Here is a 21,952-nt window from a genome sequence, read left to right as displayed (position 1 = left end):
TTGTCCATCAGTTTGCCAAATGGCAACCACACTCGAATATAGCAAGTAGTGTAACCTGGTGCCAAGGTAATCTCAAAGAAGCAGTGTAACCTCCAAGAAGATCAGACCACTTTTTTGTGTACAAAATTGAGGCTCGTTGAAGAGCAAGAACACAGAGTGGACCGAACATAACATAAGAAGAGCATCATGGAAAGGTGGGGATTGAAGGGGGAAATGGGTGGGGGAATACACCAAAAGAAGGCTAGAGGTACAATTAGAGGAAGAATGGGCATGGAGGATAAAGCGAACAAAGGGAGGGGTGAGGATGACGGATGGGTAAAGGAGCTAGCTAGATACAAGCTCAATGACAAGAAGAGGAAGGGAAAAAAACCAAGGATGAAACATAAATGGAAGAAAAAACGAGCTTGGGGAAAACAATAACAACCAGAAAAAGGAAAGGGTGGGCTTGGGGAGGGTAAATGGAGGTAGAAAAGATCATGAGTATGGATAGGGAATGACCTGAGATGGTTGTGAACTGCCACATTTAAACCTGGAGGGAAGAATGGGATTGAATAGACTGAGGAAGTTGGTTCTGCAGGTAGGAGAGAAGAGGAATAAATGAGTGGAGGTGAGCAGTGAGCCTGAACTTCTTCAAGAGGTTTGCTGAGGAAGTAGATGGAAGGGTGTGCGTGCGTGTGTGTGTGAGAGACACAGACACTCTGAGACTTCTGCCTGCTTATCTGAAGGATAAGGGATGTCATGGCAGAGGGTGGAGTCAACAGCAAAGCGATAAACAGGATTTTCCATGGAATTAGAAAGTTTATTGATGAATATGAGGAACAAGATTGGTCTGAAGACACTGCCTTGGGGCACTCCATCCTCGACAGGGTGAGGAGATGAGAGGATCCTGTTGAAAACCACGTGCTGACTACGAGAGTAGAGAAAGCTGGAAAGTCACCGGAGAAGGTGGCTAGATTGTTACATTTTTTTTCTCCAACTTTTAAAGTCTTATTTTATTTAACCCTAACTGCACCGGTCGGGGGAGGGGGTGAGAGGGTGGTCCTCAACATTTCTTGCCAATTTCATCGCAACCTCTGGGGATTTTGAATTCTCTCGGATTTTTTTTCTCCAAGGTCTTGCACACATTTAGAATAATTATAGAAAAACAATAAAATACATAAAAAAAAATAAAATTAACATATAAATTTTTTTTTTACCATCACATTGATTACGTGATTATCTATGCGTGTTCAAATTTTCAAGCTCATTGGACCATCGATGGCAGGACCCAGTGAGGGAAAGCTCAAATTCACCCAGTTCAGTTAGGGTTAAATCGAATTATATACTTGAACGCCATGGAACACAAATCACCTTGTTGGCAACTTTCAATAACCTTCCATTTAGCAGGACTTGGAAAAAATATTCATGCTGTCATGCCCTGATGGAAGAATAACTGTTTCAGATTAGATATTCAGACTAATACTGCAGGGCGTAGTGCTCTGTGGTTCCAATCACGACTGTTATGCAAGTGAGACCCAGGAGTTTGAATGACTCAACCTCCTCAATACGATTGTTGAGAAAGTAGATGGTGGGGTTTTTGCCAAATTGTCCTCTCGGAGGGAGAGAGAGAGACAGGGAGAATGTGACATTTGTCAAGACTGAAAGAAATATTCCAAGAGTTTGACCAGCTTGTAACTTTGTCAAGGTCTGATGAAAGGAAAGGTGCTGCAGCCTGCCTGTCTGAAGGATGAGGGATGTCACAGCAGAGGGTGGAGTCATCATTAAATATATAAGGAGGATTTTCCAGAGTCAGAGAGATTGTGATGAAGATCATGAATTGGACTAGGCCCAGAGCACTGCCTTGCGGCACTCCAACCTTGACAGAGAGATGAAATGAAAGGATTCCGTTGAGAGCCGCATGTTGGATCCGCATGAGAGCCGGATCTCATGTCTGACATTGAGGGCCTTCATTGTTGGGTGAGTAGAAGCAGCATGCCCAAGGTGGAGTGACCTAGTCTGAATCTGAATTGATGACGTGAGATGAGGTTATTGGAGAAAAGGAAGGATTTCATATCAACTGCGATGATGGATTCCATGACCTTGCTGATGATTAGAAGTAAGCTGATATGTCTGTAGTTAAGGGGATCAGTTTTTGCTCCTTTTTCAAGCAATGCAGTGATGTTGGAAGATGACCGAGCACAAATGACAGGGTGAAAAGGGCAGAGAGAGGATGTGGAAGACCAGCGGAGTAGGTTTTTAGGATGTGAGATGATGCCGGCCAGTCAGTAAGAGTCAGAGTCGAGGATTGAACGAACCTTCCCCACCTTCTCAAGTGCAAAAGACACAGTCCAGGAGCAGTTGGGTACGACAGGAAATGACGGGTACTGAAAGAGAGGGTTGAAGACGCACGATTTGGAAGCAAACACAGAATTGAGGTATTCAGCATCCTCATGAGCAGAGTCGGCTGTGGTGCCATTTGAAGTGAGGGAAGGGATGGAAGGGGAGCATACACCAGAGACAGACTTAACAAGGTGACACCAGGTTTTAAAAGAGGGACACAAGTTTGAACGTTCATTCTTGAGGTTGGACAGATTTTGTTTTCTGGCTGTCCTGAGAGTGGATACACACTTGTTGGGGACTTTTTGAAACACAATGAGATTGCCTTCAGTCAGATTTGCCTTCCAGCAAGAGAAAGCAAGTTGTTTCAGAGCAACTGCTTCACCATGGGATTCAGTGTACCATGGGTGGGAAGTAGGGTAGGATAATTGAAGACAAGATGGGATGAATCTGTGTATGAGAGAGAGCAGATTGCTGTGAAAGATTTCCCAGGCTGAGTTAACCTCAGGGGCAGTAGATATGGGAGAGCAGTCATGAAGAGAGATGGCTGCTTGCAGTTCCTGTCAATTTGCTTGAGTGAAATGCCAGACTCACCATTGTTGAGGAAGTTCTCTGAGAATAGCCAGAGAGATGTTGACTTTCACAAGCACACGGTCACATGACCCAATTTTAGCAGAGGAAGTGCGGGAGACATTTGCAGGAAAGTTAGTGATCACCAAATCCAGAACAGAGGATTTACCATTGGGAGAAATCCAGGTTGGAAAGTTTATAGATTGAGTCAGTCCCATGGAGTCACAGAAGTCCCTTTTTAAAGTGCCATGGCTGATGAGAGAGTTACCAACACCTAGCCAAGTTGCATGGTGACAATTGAAATCGCCACATATGAGGAAGATTGGGTTGGGATGAGTGGTTAAAAGTTTGTCCATGTTCTATCAGAGAGAAATGTTGATCGAGTCGTCACAGATGAACAATAGGTGGGAGCGGAGGGGAAATCGCAGCCAGAGGTACTCCTGGGGATTGGGAGGTGTAAGATCAGTACAAGGGCAGTGAGAAATTTAGTCATTGATGTAAAGAGCAACTCTGCTGCCACGACATGGTTCAGGCCTATCAAATTGGAGGAGACTAACCTACTGGGAGAGACACTAAGGAGTGAGGGACATTCTGTGGGAGGAAGGATTCTGTTAAACAGATGATGTCTGGATTGTCAGCAGTGGCTTGCATTGAGAGATTTATCAGTTTTGAGCAGAGATCTCGGATGTTTGAGCTCCACATAATTAGAGATGCGGGGGAGGAAGCTTTGGGATGATGAAGTATGGGCAGGGATGCTTTGTGGGGGCAAGGTGAGGCTTTGGGTGGGGTGGGTTGAGGGGGAAGATTTGAGTGTGTGGTTTGTGGGGGAAGGTTTGTGTGTGTGGGGTGCGGAGGGATGCAGAAAGTGGGGATATGAAGCTTTGATGTGGTGGAGTGGTGGGTGTATGCTTTTCCTGATTCCAAATTCCCAACTTTAACAAATGGAGATAGAGATCATGAGATGGGAGATTAGAACGCTTTATTGTTAAACGGATGGAGAAATGCTGTGCTGTATGAGCGGGGTCGGGGCAGTGTGCTTGGGAAGGGTGGGGGGGGGGGGTGTTGGTTGGTGGACGAGGTGTAGAGCAGTCAAACTCTTCAGAAAAGAAGAAAGGAGGAAGACCTTTTTAAGAAGAAGTAGAGACATATATTGTGATGGAGAAGAACACGTGTAGCAATTGCGAAGGAGATACAAGGGTTGAAATGCATTCTTAAAATGATTTTTTTTTTCCTTCAAAGAGGAAGCGTTTTATGTAATGTAAATTCAGTTTGGTGAAAAGAGAGGGGGTGGGGGTGGGAATGTAAAACCAGAAGAGGAAGGAAATTCAATAGAAATGAGAATCGTTACGGAGTGAAATTGAAGAAAGTTTTTTTTGGGGGGGTTTCTTTGTTTGTTTTGATTGTTTGAAGTGAGGAGAGGAAAGAGAAATAGGAAATAGGATAGGATAGTGTTGATAGGATAGAAGCAAGATACCTGGGAACATACCCAGGATAAAAGAAAGATACACTTACAATCAGTGGGAAGGCTTTGACGCTTGACAATACGTAATTGGATGTGACATCTTCCATAAACGACTGGTAGGTACTTTATAGGTTGATAGGTTTGTATGTTGGTAGATTTTTTTATTTTATTTTTAGGTTTTGTGTTGTATTAAACCAAGAGTGTCTGTGCCATCCCTCCATAGGAAGTCTCGTGACTTCCTGATAACGAATTTAGTTGTGTGGCAATGACTGTATTGGAAAAGACATAAAAGGAGCATCACCATTGACAACACATAGACCGTGGTATAGCTAGTTATCAGCCATGTTTGTTAGCACAGGAAACCAGGCAAAGGCAATTTCAATCATGTGTTTGCATGTTAATTAAAGGGAAATCTTGGATTTTTTTCACCTTTTATGTGATCGATTTTCAATATGAAACCTATCAAGTAACTATAACACTTTCCCTTATCCCATCCTTTTCCAGAAGAAAGTTCTGGAACAAATTCTGATTAGTACTGGAACACACCTGTGTTGCACCTCCTCCACTGGGAAATAGGAGTTCCTCTCCAAGCGCTTTTGTGAAATGAAAACAAACTTTTAAAATCTTCATTTCGAATGAATTACAAACCCAATCGCTTATCAATTTTGATTTGATGGGATCCGTTGTTCCCCTCGGATCCGAATTCAGCTCCTGCGCACCATTGTAATGGGGCATGGTCTCCAACAACGAATGCACCACTGGGCAGAGAGGGATTGATTGGACTCAAAGTCCTATTGATAGGACCGATGTTACCGTTTGAACATTTGTCTGCAAGTCGGTGGTTTAAGAACAATGCTTCCGCTGGCGAATCTGACACACAGAGACACACACACAGACACAGACAGACACAGACAGAGAGAGAGACACAGAATATTGTTTTTTTTTTTTACATGTTAAATATCTAATTAACAATTTGTGAAACGGTTGAGTTGTATTTTATTATTTACTGATCATGTCATTTTGATATTTGAACAATATTGTAAATCTTATGTGATTCATTTCATCCTTGTCTTTTCCATGTGAATAATATTTTAGTTTAGCTCATTTTCACATCTTTATGAAATATTTTAGCACAAACTATTCTGATTAACTCTCCTGCCATGAAGCCAGGCACGAATTACCTCTGCCACCAAATGTGAAGGAGGTTATGTTTTCACTCCTTAAGTCTGTTTGTCTGTGTGTCTGTTGTTTGTTTGTTTGTGTGCAGGATATGTCAAAAAGTTGTGAACGGATTCGGACAAAACTCGGAAGACACGTCGGGTGAATCGCAAGGATGAATTGATTGGGATTTTGGTGAAGATCCGAGAATTATTTAATTTTTAAAGTGATTCTTCATCATTGAGAGATAGGGCCAAAAACGATATAATACTGTATAGCATGGTATTTCAAAAATGTATTGGGCCCGATATGTTCTCGTGGATCGGGCATTACGTGGCGGAGGTATGCTCTCTACCGAGTGCCCTTCCAGTTGAAATATGTGATGTTACTGTTTGAACATGATCTTCTGACTGGTCCTACAAAGAGACAGAAAGATAAACAGGCCAAAAAGAATAAATTACAACAAATTGAACAAGAATGAGAATTGCTTTGCAATACATGTCCCATACCGATGTCATATGTTCTAAGTCCAAAAAAGGCATAACTAGAAAATTGATGAAACGTCCTGAAACTCAAATTTGTTCTGTAACTTATCAAAATAAAGCTATGTATGTACCAAGATTCGGTTGAATATGTTAAAGGGTATAGGAAAAAGTCTTAAAAAACAAAAACACAGGTGGGATGGCCAGACGGACAGATGGAGAGCAAAGCTATAGTCCCCTCCGGTGAAACCGATAGGGGACGAAAAATAATGAAATTAATCTGGAAACCAGAAAACCATGGAAAAACTAGAATGGCACTTGGTGGAACACTTACCTCCATCAGGCTGAACAGTTTGTGTTTTGTATGCACTGATATGCCGGATCTGGATCCGGACCTGAACCAAGATCTAATTGGCCAGCTCTTGTCACCGACCCGTCATCCACCAAGTTTTATTTTAATCCATCCAAAACGTTTTTTATATCATGTATTATTTTTTTATATCATTTATAAAAAACAAAAAAAATATATCATGCTATATATTGTTTTTGGTCCTATTTCTCAATTGTGAAGAATCTTTTAAGAAATTCTTGTATCTAGATACATATCTGGATCTTCACCAAAGTCTAATCAATTCGTTGTCACATACCCAACTTGTCCAACATGTTTTATCCAAATCCATCCATAACTTTTAGATGATATAGTGTTCACATTCAGCCGAATAGACAAACAGGGGTGAAAACATAACCTTCATCGACCGTCGGTGGTGGAGGTAATAATAGGTTCATAAGCTGGTACTTACAGTAAAATCTAAAATATTTTACATGTTAAATATGGAATTAATTTGTGAATATAATAAACATTACCTAATTTGTGTCGTTACACATTGTCTACAATTAAATATGAACTTACAATATTTTCTTCTGTTTGCAATCTTTAGTTTAAACAGCAGGCTATGCTCTTATTCAATTTTTGAACTCGACATGCTACTGCCTGGGAACCCGACAAAAAAGGGGAAAAACGCCGTCCATAGCAAAACGTGTTTTTTGAAAAGGCAACAACATGAAAACCAAAACAAAACACAAATAAATCCATGTTTTTGGTTTCCAGCTTCATGTGCTTGTGTGCATGTGTGTGATGTATACATGCAGTACATGTATGTCACATCTTACATCAGGTCTGGCCTCCTTTCGAGCTTCATAGATTACTCAAGGTAGTTGTCGGCTAGAAAAGGTCCTATTGGGGCAAGGTGGTCAACTCATAAAAGATATATTCTTATGAAAGATAAAATAGGATTATTGATGTCTCCACATTATTACAATTACAAAAAAATGACCAATTTTTCCCTTCCTCATTCCAGTCTCTTCAATACTGTACTATATCCCATTAATTCGTTTCCTCCACACCTCTGACTCCCTCTCTCCTCTCAACCTCATTTCCTTTTTATCCCTCCCACCCACCTTGCCTTCCCTTCCATATCCGAAACTTGCTTCTTAACTTCGTCCCTTTTCTCTTTGTATACATAATAGGTAGATGTCTCCATCGCGGATGAGATGGTCGGATTATGTTTTAGGGATGTTGATGCGATGCAGCATATCTGACATCAGATGTAGTCAGGAATCAAACCGAGAACTGGACAACTTAGGGGAAAGTGATTTAGCACTTTCAGATATCTTGCAGTCGAAGTGTGAACGTTTTTATGCTAACGAGGTCGTGTGTGTGTGTGTGTGTGTGTGTGTGTGTGTGTGTGTGTGTGTGTGTGTGTGTGTGTGTGTGTGTGTGTGTGTGTGTGTGTGTGTGTGTGTGTGTGTGTGTGTGTGTGTGTGTGTGTGTGTTTTTTACACTGGCTTGGTTAGACTCGTTGGGCACTTTTAACCTGGCGTTACTAGCACGGAATGTATCATTGAAATCATCTTTTAAACACAGTTTTCAGGAATTACATGAAAGAGTGGCAATTTCAAAATTATTCACCAGAATTGTCGTGTTGCTGAATGCAAATCAGACTCATGGAAAGATCGGAATATGAGAAATATCTGTGGATGAGATGAGTCGGATTCGTAGCATTTCCTGGTAATACAATTAGTTAACGGCAGCAGTGGTCATAACATACATGCTGTGCGCCTTTGATGTCCCTTGATATGGATGCAGTCGGCAGGATTAGGAGAAGGGGCAGACCAAAATTGAGGTGGAAGGAGGTGGTGGAGAGGGAGATGAGAGAAGTGGAGGTGTATCGAGTATGCCTGGGAGTCTAGACAAAAGGGTGCGGAGAGAAGAAAATAGAATTATGGCTTACACCATAAGAAGGTGGGATTAATTAGGGCCATGAAAGTAGTATCAGTAATAGTAGTAGTAGTTGTAGTGGTAGTAGTAGTATTAGTAGGAGATAGGAATATTAACATAAGTGGCTATATAAGACAAGTGACCCTATGTTGCAAGTTTTTTTTTACATTTTTTTGTCGTCATATATTTATTATATAAAAGTAACCTTTTTTGCAGTTTCAAAAAATCACGTGGTCAGACATTCTCCTTCAATCTCGGTTTGATTTTACCCACATTGTCCTCGTAAAAAGCAACCGTACCCCCCTTTTTTTTCTTTTTTGTATCCCAAGTTGAGGCTCGTGTAAGAGCTAATACACAGAAATGTATAACAAGGCAGGAGACAAGAGGGGTGGGAGAGGGAAGCACAAAATAGTGGGGAACAAAGACAATAGGATATGTATGGAAGGGATTCAGTTGGGGCAGGGTACATGGGTAAACAAAATGGTACTACAGAGACTTTTAGGAAGGAAAACAGGGAATTTGAAGGAGGTGGGTTTGGGGTGGATTAACAGGGGTAGAAAACATCAAGATTTTGGATGGGGGAAGATGAGAGATGGTGGTGAACAGCCGTTTTGAAGACCTGGAGGGAGTAGTGGGATTGAAGAGAGTGTGGGAGTTTGTTCCGGAGGCAGGAAAAAAAACTCCAGCCTGGACAGGAAGAGAAGATGAGTATATGAGAGGAAGTCTGCGAGCCATGAGTGGAGATTGCCTTGGAAACCATAAGAAGAGAGTTTGGCGAGTCGTGCGGGATGCCAGACCGTATTGAAAGCTCGCGCTATGTCTAGGGAGATAGCTCTGATCTCATGTTTGGCATTTTGGACCTCCATCCATCGTTGGGAAAGCAGAAGTAGCATGTCCAGGGTTGAGTGACCTGGTCTAAATCCAAATTGATGATCGGAAATCAAGCCATTGGAGAAGAGGAAGGATTTGATGTCAGAAGCGATGATGGATTCCATGACCTTCTTCCCCTGGTATTCCATTCTGCAGCATGTAGTTTGCCACGGTTGTTGCAGCCAATTTACAGAGTTGAAATATTTTTTAAAAATTGAAACTTGAGGTTCTTTAAATTAAAAAAAATCCAACAGACTATCTTAGTACAGAGACCGTTCGGAGATTTTGATGCAGGAAGAGGTTGGTTTTCCCCTCATGTTCGTATTGTAATCAGATCCATTGATTTATAAACTTGAAGCAAATCAATTTAATTTACTCATTTTATCACTTAACTTCACTCCTGCTATTATATCTCATGTTTAACATTCGTATTAAATTTTCTTCACTTACTATTTACATGAATGTGCGCATCTTATTTATTACCAGTATGCTGATTAGCCATATCCCATTTTACCTGTCAGCAGGATCTTTGTGACCAAGATTACAGGCCAAATACCTGCTCTTTGCAAAACACAACTTAAGACTTTTTATGCCTTTTTGATGATTGCAGGTGGAATGGCCGGCTTCACATTTCCTCTGAAAGACAATGTACTCCATGGTGGAACACCCCCCCTTTCCATCGCAGTGTTAAATGGCAGTCTTGGTTGGATTATAAACTGACAGCTCAAAGGTGAGCATTCGAGTTTAATTAGAACTACCCTGCAGTCTTGCTACAAACAATTATGACGACATAATGGCAGGAGTACTTGGCTAATCACGATTGTGTAATATTAAAGGATTTTTTTTCATCTAGTCATTCAAGTTTTCATTCATTTATTCATTCATTCAATCATTCATTCCGTGTGTTCTTTTACAGCATTATGAGCGGATGATATTGTGACGCCTTTTATTGTGACGCCTTTTTAGCTCGCCTGTTCGAAGAACAGAGAGCTATAGCGATACCCCCGGCGTGAGCGTGAGCGTGAGCGTGAAAATGTTAAAGTTTTTGGTGCAAGTTATTTAGAAGCTTGCCATTCATTTAATATGTGTACTAGGATTCTGATATTTGGCATGGAGGTTCCTTTGGGGTATATTATTGATGTCGTGAAGTTGAAATTGAAAAATAATTTCAAATCTTTTTAATTTTTCACCTGTTTTGAACTTAACTTTTTTGTAGCACATCAACGTTAAAGTTTTTGGTGCAAGTTATTTAGAAGCTTGCCATTCATTTAATATGTACACTAGGATGCTGATATTTGGTATGGAGGTTCCTTTGGGGTATATTATTGCTGTAGTGAAGTTGAAATTAAAAAATAATTTCAAATGTTTTAAATTTTTGACCTGTTTTGAACTTAACTTTTTTGTAGCACATCAATGTTAAAGTTTTGGTGCAAGTTATTTTTTTAGAAGCTTGCCATTCATTTAATATGTGTACTAGAGTTATATGGACTATCAGCACTATATATCATTTTTAGCTCACCTGTTCGAAGAACAGAGAGCTATAGCGATACCCCCGGCATGAGCGTGAGCGCCAGCGTCAGCGTGAAAATGTTAAAGTTTTTGGTGAAAGTTATTTCCTTTCTAATGTTTTTATCTACCACACTATTTTTTACTGATTACAATATACAAATACATATATTGCTTTAAAATTATTTGGATCAGACTTCACTGCAATGCTTTATAAAAAATATTATTAGACTAGTCTTTTAAAAACGATAAATGTATAAACAGGCGAGCATTGGGTGGCTTTGACACCACTCTGATTTTGTTGGTGCCAATAACACACCCTGACATACATGGTGGCTTGATGTGTTATCGTGGCATGGTGCGGCACATGGATTGGAAATCACAAACCTGGGTTAGTTACCATCACCATTGAAGGTGGACGGAGGTGATGTTTTTACCCCTGTCTGTTTGTCTGTGAGCAGGATATCTCAAATATCTATTGACGGATTTGGACGAAAATTGGTGCATCGGTTGAGTGTGTGACAAGGACCAATTGGCTCGATTTTGGTGAAGGTCCGGATCTGGATATGAGAATTTTTTTCGGTCATTCTTAATCACCATTGATAGGACCAAAAAAACGATATGTAGCACGATATTTCAAAAAGTTGCAGACGGATTCTGATGAAACTTGGTGGATGAGTTGGTTAGGTGACAAGAACAAGCCGATTAGATTCTGGTTAAGATCTGGATCCAGATCTGGCCGATCAACAGGATACAAAATGTAAACTGTTCAGCCTGGCGGAGGTATGCACTCTACCGAGTGACATTCTATTTATACTTGTGACTTCAAGACAAAAAAAAAATCAATCGTCGATAAAATTCAACCAAGTGATTTCGAGGTAATAAAGTTTATTATAACCGATGCACATTTGTCTCAATTAATTATTGTCCCCGTCGGATGAAGTCCGAAGCAGCAGCTTATGGATTTGGTCTCAATTTTGGTGTCCGTGCATGCGTGCGTCTGCAACCATTTTTCGGACATGTATTTACCGATCTTGTTCAAACTTAGCAAACAGAAAAGAGAATGACGGCTTCCATAAGCCCATCATTTTTTTTTTTCGAGATTAAATCCATGATTGTGGACTCGCGGCCATTTTAGTTGTAAAAAAAAAAAAACTGATGCTGAACACGTCCTCAATCATTTCTCAGACAAGCATTTATCAATGTTATTCAAACTTGGCACGCAGCTAACAAACGATAGCTGCTTACATATGTCTGTCATTTTTTTTCGTGATCAAACCCAAGATGGCCGACTGGCGTCCATTTTATTACTTAAACATGTCCCCAACCATTTCTCTGACGTGCTTGGTCCGATTTTGTTCAGTCTTGGCACAAGAACAGCACACAATGGCACACACTTCCAACTAATTTTATTTTGCGATCTGATGAAAGATGGCCGACTAGTAGACTGGCGGCCATTTTAGTTGCAAAAAACCCGATGTTGAACACGACCTCAAAATATTTCTCAAACATGCATTTACCAATGTTATTCAAACTTAGAGTACCAATAATTAATGGTGGTTTACATGTGCATGCCATTTTTTTTTCGACAGATCCAATCTGGCCAACTGGCGGCCATTTTAGTTGTAAAAAAATACTCGGTGTCGAACATGTGTTTACCAATCTTGTTCAAACTTGGCACACAGATAATGAATGATGGCTTACCTAAGTATGTCATTTTCTTTCGAGATTCGATCCAAGATGGCCGACTGGTGGCAATTTTAGCTGTAAAAAAAATCAATGTTGAACACGTCCTCAACCATTTCTCGGACATACATTTACCTGTATTGTTCAAACATGCCACCCAGATAATGATTGATGGCTTGCATATCGATATCACTTTTTTCGAGATCAGATCCAAGATGGCCAACTGGTAGACTGTGGCCATTTTAGGTGTACACAGACATGACCGAAGTAAATAGACGCCATGATTTTAAAAGTATTCATTTATTTAACATTTGAAGAACATTTGATCCATTTTAATCCATACACTAGAAATTGGTCGACTTGCCATTTGCAGATTTCAACGCTTTTACTCTTTCAGGCATATAACTAAGAACTTTCAAAATTTTCTCTTGTGGGATTTCTTCCCAGGCTACACGCAAACGGGTTAGCAATTCTTCCTGTGATGTCGGTTTCTTGGACTTTTTCCACACGGCTCGATCCAATATGGCCCCAGAGGCGTTCAATGGGATTCATGTCAGGAGACTGACTTGGCCATGGAAGTCGCCTGATCCCATTTCCGTCCTGCCATTCTTTGGTCATTTTTGCAGTGTGGCATGGAGCAACATCTTCCATGAAGAGAGTGTTGTTTTTAACCACCTGTCCAGTGGAGAAGACGGGAAGAAGTCCATCCTCAAGGATAGAAATGTGTATCGTAGAGTTGATGTTGCCAACACATTCCATAATCTCTGACAGACAGACAGATTGCTCCCCACACCATCACTAAAAAAAACACCATGTTTGACAGTTAGCTGCAATCAGTTCAAAGGGAACTCTTCACTAGGAAGTCTCCAAACCCATATGCATCCACTTTCAGAAAATTGAGTAAATTGGGACTCATCTGAAAAAAAATTACAGTTTGCCAAAACTCCAGTGGTCTATTGTCCATCTCGTCAGCTCACTTCTTTCTACTTTGAATGTTGGCTGGTCTCAGAAGAGGTTTTATTCCAGCTGCTCTGCCGTTGTAGCCCAGTTGATGAAAGTACCGCACGGCAGTTCTTGAGCTAACCTGGACCTCCTCTGCAACATCTGCTGCCTTGCAACGGGGAGTTTTCTCAATGGACCGCTTGACAACTCGAAGAGATCTTCGAGGGCCCAGATTGACCAGAACAAGAAGCTGTGGATTCCTTGCCTTCGCTGGTGAATTTCACAATCACCCGATTGACCATGGAAAGCGGAATGCCAAGGTTCTGAGCTTTCTGACGCTGGCCGACTCCACCTTCCGAATGGCCAATAATTCGTCCTCTGAAAATCAGAAAGGTCGTGTGCTCCTGGGTTTGAGGCATAGTTAATTGTCGTACAAGACCCAGAAACTCGTTTCTGCAAAGAAATAGTCGAATATTAGGACAAATCACTGAGTAAAACTGCGTTATGCAGATGAAATGAAAAAAATTTAAGGTGTCTATTTACTTCTGTCACGTCTCTGCACATAAAATGTGGGCAAGCCCTTTATCACCGTACAGCAAAATTACTAAAACAACAGGGGCTATGTATGACGTTTTATGTGTTTTTTACTTGTTGTTAAGGAGATGTTTATTTCTTTATTTATTTTTTATCTCCTCATTTTTTTTACTCTGCCCCATCCCTCTCCCTTCCACAGATCTCCTCATGTCTCTGTTCCCCACTGTGTTTTTTCCTTCCCTCTCCCCCACTATTGTCTCCTGATCCCCTTGTTTTATGTTCAGTGTGTTAGCTCTCATACGAACGAGCCTCGACAGTTTATACAAAAAAAAAACAAATTGCCTTGATATGTAAAAGGTTTCCGCATCCTATTATTAATTTGCAATTGGTCACTGGCTTTTTCACCAATCCAAATTTTCATCATGAACCCAAAGCATCAAAAAGTGACATATATATATATATATATATATATATATATATATATATATATATATATATATATATATATATATATATATATATATATATATTCAACAAACAGTTCCAAATGGAGAACGACTTCGCCATTAGAGCATTTAAATTGCATCAGATGGGGAAATAAATGCGAATTGTTGTTCCCATCTTGCCGGCTCGATGACGGAAGATGCCATTTGCATTTTTGCCTCCTCCATCCCTACCCCGTTTGGAATCCCAAACGAGAATCAGCGACAAAAAAGTTGAGCAACGTTTGTTGTTTTAGAATACTCACAACTTTATGAAGCCATTAAGGCAGAAATAGCACTGTCCAGGACTTGTTTGTCATTAAAAACTTGTGAAAATCCATGTGACCATTGCACACTGCATCTTACGAGTTGTGGTCCGTGATACAGACCTGTGAAGATGTGCCTCTCTTTCATACAGTTTCTTCTTGCACATGCCTGCAGCCTCATTAACATTCTGTGACAGGTTGTGGGGCTGTTCCTGTTTGCTCTGGGCCACACAGGCACACAAAGACTTTCTGTTCTGCGAGTCTGGCCTTCCCTCGCCCTTACACTACTTTGCACCTCTACCGCATGGGATTGCCTTGTGCGGCTCTGTCTACCTCTTGCTTTCCCATCTTGATTCTCTTTCCTTCCTGATAGCCTACCTTATTTGTTGAGTGATGTTAAACGGTATATATATAATTATTTATAGGTGGCCCTTTAAGCTCGGCATTTTAAAGTGATGTTCTTATTCTTGCTTCCAGAAGCTGAAGACAGAAACATGATTGTACAAGACTGAAGCTTAAAATGTTATAATAACAATGAGTTCCCTAACAAGGGCCGTCGACGCAGGAGGAGGCCATTAGGCCCATCAAGGCCTGTGCTATTGTTACCAACTTGTGGTTGTTTGTCTGTGCTCTCTCCTATTCAAATGCTGAGCATCAGGTAAAGGAACAGCAGGTACCATTTTTAAGTCTTTGGTATGATTTGACTGGGATTCGAACCACCCAGGCTCAGAGCAGATGTTCTAACCATTATGTCACTGAGTCTGGTTGGCTTGCACATTTCTTGTTTTGAGTTGTTACCTTTGGTAAATTAAAGAATTATCTCTTTGCTCTTTCTCATTGTCAGTCACTTGTGGAGATTTCACTTTTATTCACACGCCTCCTGCGCAGTGGGAGACGGGCTTTTGCAATCGCCTCTGTGTGTCTGTCCGTCTCTGTGTGTCTGTCCGGCCAGACCATAACCTTTTTTACCATTTGAGCTTTGGTCATCAAAGGTTCAACAAACCTTCATTATGAGAATATGGAGAAAACTAATGAACAATTGGGTCAAAATGTCAAAGGGAAGAGTCACAGGAAGTACAAATTGCCCTTATTAGTCTGTTCACCGCTGCACATCATGAGACTGCCGGGTTTTGTTATCACCTCCGTGTCCCTTTATTACCTCCACCACTGAAGGTGGATGGAGGTCATGTTTTCACCCCTGTTTGTTTGTCTGTTTGTTTGTCTGTGAGCACGATATCTCAAAAAGTCATTGACGGATTCGGAAGAAAAGTTGGTCAATGAATTGATTTGGTGACGAGAACAAATTGATTAGATTTTGGTTCAGGTCCGGATGCAGATCCGGCCTATCAGGGGGCTACAAATCGTCAACCGTTCAGCATGGCGAAGGTGTACGCTCCACTGAGTGCTGATGATGGAAGTTGTCTGTATTGATCGTCTAACATTTTATATTCAACAACCATCTAAGGTCTTAAGAACCGACCATATATGAGTTTTTGTTGTTGTAAATTTGCTTGCTCAAGGCACGCTGCCAAGTCTGTGGTGGTGGATGTTGTTTCCTCCCTGTGGGGATTTGTCATTGTGGTTTTCTTTTCTTTTTCGTTTTTTTGCCTTTCTTGCTCTTGCTTTTTCTTCCCATACCTCTCTACATTTACATAGTTTGATATTTATATAGATCCTTATACTTGGCCATGCACTGTTGTTATGTTTCGGCAGAGACACGTGCTGTCGTTTAATTTCAAACCCGTGAGCCTTAATCTCTGGATTGGTGCCACAAGCTAAATTTGTTCGTAACGATTCCTTCAGCCGCTTCATTGGCTGTTACTTTATTAAATCTCTTTGCCTTTGTGAAAGCACCACCACCAATGACCCCCTCACACTCTCCCCCACGACCCTCAACCCCTCCAACTGTTTGCAGGATGATGTGTATATCAGCTGTAAATTCAGCAATAGCACAGACAGACTGGAGAATGTTGCCACAAGGAAGCCTACTGTTGCTTGTCCTTCAGTCCAGCAGTTTAACCGTAGCCCATTCCTGCCAAAATTTTGCGTGAATTTCATACAATCCCACCCAGTGTTAAAATACCAGGCAAGTGGAGTGTGGAGCTGATTTTCCCACGTCACAATCGACCAATCAATCTGAGGATGGTCGTGAGCATATTTTCTTGGGATGGTATATAACACATCAACACATGAACCGCAGGTGAATGTGCATTTTAGGGTGGCTGTAATTTTTATACCATCAAAACCCGACATTCCATTCCAAACCCAGACCACCTTTTCTCCCTTCGCGATTGTCTGAGCCAAAGTACCTTTTCATAAGAACTCTCCGGCAAAGTTTCCTCAACTCCCACTATCTTGGAATGACAATGTGCATACAACCGCACACCTTCTATAAAAGTTGTTTTCTAAAATATATGTATATATTAATTTTTTTTCACCTATCCCTCTCTTGGTAAAACTTTTTGAAAGATCTGAACAGCGAACTTTAAAATTAGTTTTTAATAAACTGAACACATTGTTCAGTCCCTTGCCAATTTTTTTATTTCTGAAACTATTCTGATGAAATGTTTTGTATTAACTAATCGTAGATCAAGTAGCATGACATGCTCGTTAATTGGGATCATAGAAAATGGAGGTGAGAAGGTCATTGACTTCATAACATGAGGATAAGCACAAGGAAACAAGTGAATTCACAAGGTATGTGACAATGGGAGTTTTTATAGCTTGGCTATCATGCAAGAGAGGTCAAGCTGATAGAAGTTTCCATTGAAACAAGTCTCTCGGTTTTACGTGCACTGGAAAAAAAAAGGAACAAATATCGAAACAAGGCTGTGTTTTTGGGCCCAGTCCTACTTCCTGATCTTCATCAATGATCTCTCTGACTCTGGAAAATCCTCTTCATATATTTCCTGATGACCCCATCCTCCGTCGTGACATCCCTCATCCTTCAGACAAGCACGCTGCAGCCTCTTCCCTCTCGTCAGACCTTGAAAAAATTTTCAAGCTGGTCAAACACTTGCAATATGTCTTTCACTCCGGAAAAATCTCTCACTCTCTCTCTCTCTCTCCGAAAGGACTGTCTGGCAAACCCCCATGATTGACTTTCTTAACAGTCCTCTTGAGGAAGTTCAGTCATTCAAACTCCTGGGTCTCACTATTAGCCATGATCTTTCTTGGGCAAACCACATTTCTAAGTTGGCCTCCAAAGCCAGCCACCGACTGGGCACCCTCCCTTGTACAAAGTCCTTCGTTCGCACACCTGAACTCCTATCCACCTACAAGGCTTTCATCTGCAGCTTGATGGAGTACTGCTCTCTCCTCTGGGCTGGCTCCCCTACGTCACACCTTGCTCAGCTTGACGCTCTGGAAACCAAGGCTTTCTCCTGTGCTGAAGCTGAGTCTATCGGCCTTACCACTTTGCCATCGATCTTGGTATTGGCTTCACGATTAAGGTGGCTGGCTTAAGATCTTAAGATCTTGACTTTGAGCACCTTTCGTGACATTGAAATAACACCAGTTAAGTTGACGCAGCCTGTCATCCTTCCGAGGTCAGCAAAATGAGTACCAGCTTACCGGTAACCGGGGCATTGTACGAGCGGCACAGTCTTGCTACCAGAAGAACAGATTCAACCAGCAGCAACAATCTGCTTATGAAACAACAACTTTTGCCATCGCAGATAAGCCAGTGGTCTCTCTGTCTTCTACCATCTTCTTTTTGCCTCTACTCTTTCCATGCTTTGTAGCCCCCCCCCCCCCAGGTTCCTGTAGGGTGCACATGGTCCACCATCAACCTCCTCCTGGTGAAACTCACAAAATTAAGGATCACTGCTCACCTCCACTCATTCGTTCCTTCCTCCCCTCCCCCCACCTGTGGAACCAACTTCCACATTCTCTTTTATCTCATCTTTCCCTCCAAGTCTTCAAGACAGCTGTTTCCTACAATCTCAGATCATCCCCAATCCAAAACTATGATATTTTTCCACCTTCATTTAACTTCTCCCCTGACCCTACCCAAAGCCCTCTTTCCAAATTTCCAGTTTTTTTTCTTCCTAAGAGGAAGGAAGATGTAGCACACGTGTGAAAGAGGAAGTTGAAAGATTTTGAGAGACCTGTTTAAAAATTTATTTTTTGATAAAGATCACATAAGAATAGGAAAAGGAAAGGATGAAGAAAAATCCTGAAGGTGTTTGGTGAATTTGGATCGGAAAACGCAGAAGGAAGCTGGTAGTTCGACGAAAGTTACAGGAATAAGGAGAGGGGGCAGAGAAATGCGTGGTCACAGGAGGTGTAAACGTGAGAGGTTAAAATAATAAAGAATTATTATTATTATTATTTTTAAAGATTAGGTAAGATAGGTCAAGGAAATGTTAAAGAAAAAAAAAAGCTGAAATGGCTGAATCCACTAATTAGAAGGAGTGTCCGCATACTTTTGGCCATGGAGTGTACAACATGATATCTCAAAACGTTATGGATGGATTCTTATGAAACTTGGTGGACACGTTGGGAGTGTGACAAGGATGCATTCATTTCGATATTGGTGAAGACCCTGATCTGGATCCGGATCCTCGAATTTTTGAATATTTAAAGTGATTCTTCACAATTGAGAGATAGGATCAAAAACTTTCTTATCTAGCATGACATTTCAAGAAGTTGTGGATGGGTTATGACACAACTTGGTGGGTGAGTTGGATAGGCGACAAGAACAAGCCAATTCGATTTTGGTTCAGGTCCGGATCCAGATCTGACCTATCAGTGAGATACACAATTTAAACTGTTCAGCCTGGCAGAACATACTGAGTGCCGTTCTTGTTGATAGTGTCTTGTCCATCCTTTTCCCTGTATACATTTTAAGAAACCATTTATTTGCAAGAACGTCTTCCCCGCCTTCTTGCCTTTCCACGCGGGCAACCACCAGTTTTGGTTTGTATTGGAATGATCCTTAGGGGATTGTACATTGGTAAATCGTTCAGTAAATTCTGAATGCAGTGAATTTAGAGACCATTGGGTCATTCGCAGAGGGTCCTTGACCCTCCGGTACAGATCGTATTGGTCAGCCGGACCTCTGATGCGATCGTATAGTTATGATCCCTGAGGATTTTACTCGTGACCTGCCACTTCAATGACAATTTTGGCAGAGGGATTGAAGACAACCATGAAACTGAAACGACCTGCGTAGAACCATTTCATTATATGGTGCTACACATCACCTCTGTGAGCTATAACATAAGTGCTAATCAATTCATATCAACCACAATCATGAGGTTTCCTACCATTTTGCACAGAACCAATTCCTGTGTCTCTTTGGAATAAGCAGGTGCCATCCCTTTGCCAATTACCATCACTGTTCAATACTTGAAATGTTTGCAGTACCATTGTAACCACTTTATCAGCAGTTGCTCACTCTTCAGACATGAGATATGTTGGATATATATGGACTAGTGAGCTGGGCTGTATTAGCCAAAGCATCAGTGGGCTGAGCCAGGGTTACATACCGACTGGTATCCTCATCCCAGGTGGTCCAACATGGTTATATGCAGCTTCAGCTCTTGTACTTGGCTTTCCCAGCTGGTCATAAGCCACGGTCTGTGGTGGTTAGTGCTTGTGACTTGGATGAACAATCACTGCATTGTTGGGACTCAGGTTACAGTATTGTCATTGGTGTTGGTTAACTCTTCAGAACCCAAATCATATTCCACTTCTGTGCCTCGTGAGTTTGGTGTGAAAGAGTCGGCAAGTGAATTCAATGTCATGGAGTGGATTCAATGTCCTCCTCCCTCCTCAAGTGGATTTAAGTGGATTCAATGTCCTCCTCCCCATGGTCCTTGGGACGCTCCAACTCCTCCACAAAAGTCTGCTCCTCATTATTGAGCAAAACCCAGATCGGCACGAGGTACTACCTATCTGAAGAATCCTCATCTGAACTGGCATCACTTGTCAGCACTTGGTGACCAGAACTTCTCCCTGGTCCTGTTCTGCATTGACATTCTTTTCCTTTCATGTTTGTCGAAGCATTGAGTTGGTGTAACTGGTCGGCTGTTGAAGGGCAGGAGGAGACTTATGTGGAGAACTCTAGTTCCTCCACTTCCATCCTCTGATCTAACTTGATAAAGTGGGCTATCTTATCCATTCGCTTTATTGCAATGTGCATGTTCTCTTCCGAAAATGACTGTAATTTTCCAGGCCCACCTCTCAGAATCAAATTTCTTATCAGAACTCGGTCAAACAGAAGACGTACAACACTCTTGACTGTTCGGTCGTAACGCTTCTTTGCCTTTTCAGCCTTTCTATCTGCATACTTATGGATGATGACATAAGCCTCATGGATGCGTGATCTTCATTTTTCCATGTCGACCCCATGACTCCGTCGTGATGATTCTGATCAAAGTTCAAAGACTAAATAGATGGGGGAATCGTCAGATACCCCCAAACAGGAGATGAAAACAACAAGATACCCCTAACAGCTTCATTCTGTGTGCAGTTGCAAGCATGCACAACTTTGTTCCGGTGGTCCTTTCAAATACTGATCTGCGTGCCAGTTATGGTCCTCAACACGGATAGGAGTGTTCTCTTAAAGCATTCAGCTTTACCGTTGCATTGACGGTGGTATGGTGTCGTATGGCCTTTGTCAATGTTTTCATATTTCTCCGACTGCTGAAAGGGTCTAATGTCAAATTATTTCTGCATATCATGCAATATCCATCGTCGGAAGCTGACCTGCTGGAAATACTGATAAATAGTTGGTCAGCAACAGCTTTTGCCGACATATTTCTGGTGGCATAAGCATGTGCGAGGCAGTTTAAATTGTCTCCAACAACCAAAATATACTCGTAGCCACCCTTGCTACATTCAAGATGCGGAAAGGCTACTGAAACAAGTTCCAGAGGTTATGATGTCATAGGCTGCCGGGGCACTTTTCTCTTTTTTTTAACAGGACCGAAGGCTTGCAGTGAATTTTTTTATGATGGAGTCATGTTCAAAAAGGGCTGGTGGGATATCCTCGAGTTATGCACACTCGTCTGTGAGGTGTCCAGCCTGGGTTTGAATCTCTACCCAGCTATAAACTGTCACCCTGGTGTTTCACAGGTAGGGTGATTCATCAATGTGTGTGCGCCGTCCCTCAGGTGGACGTGAAACTGGCATTCGGTCTGCCAGAATTCGTTGGTGGTCGTTAAAGATCCATGATGTCTTGGCGTGAGGCATGAAGGTGAGATCGAGCTATCGACATTCAGTGAAAGTGAACGTTTTGGGGAAGACAAAGGCACTAATTTCCAAAGCATTAAACTTATCTTTTTCTACTGTTTGGAGAATTATATTGAGTAAACAAGCAATTTAGAAATGTAACAAAATTAACCAGCTTCATTGAGTGATATGTCCATTTTTTTTTTTTGAAAAGTCCATTT

This window comes from Eptatretus burgeri, chromosome 1, assembly GCF_056783735.1.
Source record: "Eptatretus burgeri isolate ZD-2024b chromosome 1, Ebu_testis_v1, whole genome shotgun sequence".
Taxonomy (NCBI): domain Eukaryota; kingdom Metazoa; phylum Chordata; class Myxini; order Myxiniformes; family Myxinidae; genus Eptatretus; species Eptatretus burgeri.
This window is presented reverse-complemented; position numbering follows the sequence as displayed.